The sequence below is a fragment of the Dendrobium catenatum genome, unplaced genomic scaffold (genome assembly GCF_001605985.2).
Source record: "Dendrobium catenatum unplaced genomic scaffold, ASM160598v2 fragScaff_scaffold_716, whole genome shotgun sequence".
In the NCBI taxonomy this organism is placed as follows: Eukaryota; Viridiplantae; Streptophyta; class Magnoliopsida; order Asparagales; family Orchidaceae; genus Dendrobium; species Dendrobium catenatum.
Window position 1 is genome coordinate 14,930,075 of NW_021319178.1, and position 4,190 is coordinate 14,934,264.

Below are 4,190 nucleotides of genomic sequence, written 5' to 3' on the forward strand. Positions count from 1 at the left end.
TTCTATATGCTCTATAGGAGATAACTGTCTGATCGTTCAGTACGAACTGAAGATCGTCCTGTACGATCATTATAAATTCTACATGATCTCCTTATGTGTGAATGTTTTTATTTTCTCAACATACAATCACTCCCTTTCAATTTGATTTCTAAGAAAAGTGCAAGCTTCAAATTTTACACAGTATCTCATGCTGAATTTAATTTGAAGTCTTCGTAGTCTGGAGTTCGTTTTTCTTGAAATGTCAGTACACATAAGAGAAAATACAATTCTTCTAAAAAATGTTAGGAGATAACTACACATTTAAACAATAATATTTGGAATCATCAAAACTTCATAAGTTGCAAAAATTTAAAGTATGCAAATAGCAACTATCTTAACACTATTTGCATGTTTTACATTTTTGCAACTTGTATAGTTTTGATGATTCCAAATATTATTGTTAAAATGTGTAGTTATCTCCTAACAATTTTAGAAGATTTGTATTTGCTTTTGTGTGTACTAACATTTCAGGTGAAAAAAACTCTCAAACACGAAGTCTTCAAATCAAAATCAGCAAGAAATACCTTTAGTTTTTGAAGCTCAAAATTATCATTTTATTTGAGAGGGAGTGATTGTAATTGAGTGAATAAAAACATACACATACACACATAAGGAGATCATATAAAATTTATACTGATCATACGGGACGATAATAGTTTGTATGGGATGATTAGACTGTTATCTCCTATTAAGATCACATGGAACGAATAGGAACTTGCAAAAAAAAAAAAATTAATTCCTATTCGTCCGGGATGAAATTAAATATCGTCCAGGATGATTTTCTCTCTGTAAGAATTTCATCCTGATGAAATTAAATTATCGTACAGGACGATTTTCTCTCTGTAAGAATTTCGTCCAGACAAAATTAAATATCGTACAGGACGATTTGCTCTCTGTAAGAATTTCGTCCAGACAAAATTAAATTATCGTACAGAACTATTTGCTCTCTGTAAGAATTTCATCCAGACGAAGTTAAATATCGTCCAGGATGATTTGATCTCTATAAGATTTTTTTTCGGACGAACAAATTTTTGTCCAGACGATACAACCGACTTAGGACGGTTTTTCTATATTCATTCTGCAGTTTTTGGAACCGACCTTGCTAGCTAAGTGCTCAAACTGCTCCCGATAATCTGCTATTGATCCATCATGTGTCAAAGCAAAGAACTGGTCATTGAAGTCTCCTCCCCGATAAGTTTGGAAACTATGTATTATGCAGTCTTTCAATTCCCTCCATATCTTGAATGGCCTCCTATGGTCTATCCACTGAAACCATGATAGGGCTTTCCCTTCCAAGCACAATGTCGCTGCTCTCAGCTTCTCCTCCCCTGTCAACCCATTGACGGCGAAGCACTACTCTACCTTGTAAATCCACCCATACACATCTTCTCCTGCAAATATGGGAAACTTCAACTTTCTCACCTTCTAGTCTACACCATTTCCCCTTATTCTTCCATAACTTCCCCTTTCCCAAGCACTAGGTTCCACCCCATGCTTCCCGATCTTCCCTTGCTCTGCCATAGGACAAAACCTCTTCAAAATTCCCCTTCTTTCTTCAAAATCAGCACCCTAGCGGCCATAGTATCACTGATAGTGTTCCCCATATCCACCTCCTCTTTCTTCCCTTTAGACAGGCTCCATATGGGGTCTTCTTCCCACTCCATCCATGATTTTCACCTCATCTTCCTCCCTACGAATTTTAGAATTTGTACTTTTTCCTTCCATTCTTTTATCCATAGAAGCTGTCATTTGGTTTTCAATTTCTAACATCTTTTTCATAATGTCGCATAGATCGGCAAGTTGCCCTTCCATGGATGAAATATTTTCCACCACCGTCATTTTGATTTGATTCATCTCTCCTTCAAGCCTTTCCTCCAAACCATCCACTTTTTTTGGCCGCCATCATAATTTAAAGTTTGTAGAAATAAAAAAATATGGATTTGGAACTACAAAAAAAGGAATCTCAATTTTTTCCAGGCCAAAATTCACCACTAAAATTAGCCTAAAAATTCCCTCCACCGGCCCCATGACTTGTTATGATACCAATTTGATAGGAAATACTTAAGTTTGCAAGTAATCCTAAAGGAATACTTGAGCTCGCAAGAAAACCTCTCACTAATTGGAAGAAAACAATAAGAATAGAGCACTATCTGGGTTAAATCAGCCCAAAAATGACAGATTAATAAACAAAACAAATCAAAACACACATGAAGCAAGATACAGGTGATCCCCAATTTGAGAGGAGGTTCATCTCTCCCAAATCTATAGACGAGAGGGTCTAGAACCAAAGCACCAAGAAACTCTAATTCCCAATCAATCAAAACATAAAAACTCCCTAATTCCTTCATGCACTTTAAATCAAAATGTTTCCTAATTAATTTTCCCTCCCAAAACTTGAGCCGCCCACCCCTTTCCCTTTTGAAAACTATTTGTTGGATGGGGCACACGTAATAGTTGGAAAAGGGAGGAAGGAGGAGGGCTACTTCCGGCTCCTATAGAATTGCTGAACCGGCTAGGCCGGTTTAGCTAGTGCAGGCGTAACAACTTTCCACCAAATTTTTGTACCTTAGATGTAGTCTTCTCACTTAAATACTATAATGATATGTCCATACATCAGGATAGATTGTGCAATGCTAACCTAATCTATTAGATCTCATGAAGTCTTCCCATCGGCATGGGCTTGAACTTTTTTTTTTATAGGAATTTTCATTATAGCTAGGCAACCAAATCTTCCCAGCTCCCCAAAAATGGAATGCTACAATGCATGTGAGAAAATAATGTAGTGTTTGAAGCTTCATCCTGCAACACATACAATATTCTTACTTCTTTAGCTTTCATAACAAACAAAAATCTTTGCACACCTTTGAGTATCTCATCATAATGTGAGAACTTGTACCCTACCTTAGCCAAAGCTCAAAAACATAAAAAATCACTCTTAGATTAGATATTTGTCTCAACCAAACCAAACACTTTGATGCTACAATTATGTATCATGATACAAATAATGTCAATAGATATATTCTTAGATACACCATTTTTTCTCATATTCACACATATATAGCATGACTAGATAATTATGTTGTCATACGTTTATCAAAAGAACATGATGGGTTAATTATCCACTGATCATTTCCCCTGTAATAAAGTCTCAAAAAGAAATTAAACAAATTTCATAGAAGTCATGTATGCATTTATTATCCTGATTTCCTTGTTGTCACCTTTATAGTGTTCCCTTGCATATTTTTTTAAAGCTATACAATCTCTCTTTATGAATTATAACTTCTTATAATAGGCAAAAGTCATATTCTTGTAGATTGACTTGACTCTAGAGATAGAACATTTCTCTATTAACCTCCCTTTCAAGAAATAATTCACCATGTTTTTCTTCTTTAATATTCTCAAACATAAAAATCACTTCTTCTAAGAAAAATGAATTTTTCACATCTTCTAAGCTTGTGATATCCTATACAATATGGTATCACCCAAAAGCTTATAAGAGTTAGATAATGAGCACAACAATAATAAAGCATAATTTTCTTCATCAACAATCATATATATATATTACAAATTATAAATAATTGAAATATACTAATTCAAATGTAGCTTGATTGGTGTACCTTATAATATGTTTAATAAATACAACATTTGATTATGATATAGTTTAGTGGTGAGAATTTTTATTCTGAACAATGATTCTAACAAAAGCCATATATACATTTCTTATGGTTATTTCCTCCAAGATCTCCATTAGGACCTCATTTACCAATCATAATTGTATTATTTCAAGTAAAATTTCTTCCATCTTTACATTTTCATCATCACAGGCATCACACAAAAAAGAACAATTAACCCTAAAATAATCTCTCAAACACAAGATTAACATACTATGAAATGTTCTTTTCATATGCATAAATGAAGTCTCTAATACTCCAATGAAACCATAAATCCGAGAGGTTTTTTTTTTTTTATGAAACCAAGAGATAACTTGTTTTGTTGCTTTGAAACCCAAGAGAGCCTTATATCTATCGGGTAGCACAAATTGAGAAATTGTTTAGCATGGAAACACCTTTGCTAATTAGAGGGTTTTGGATCCTTGTTATGCACACAAATCAAGCTCCATTGCAATTCACAAGGAACTTCCATATGTATCT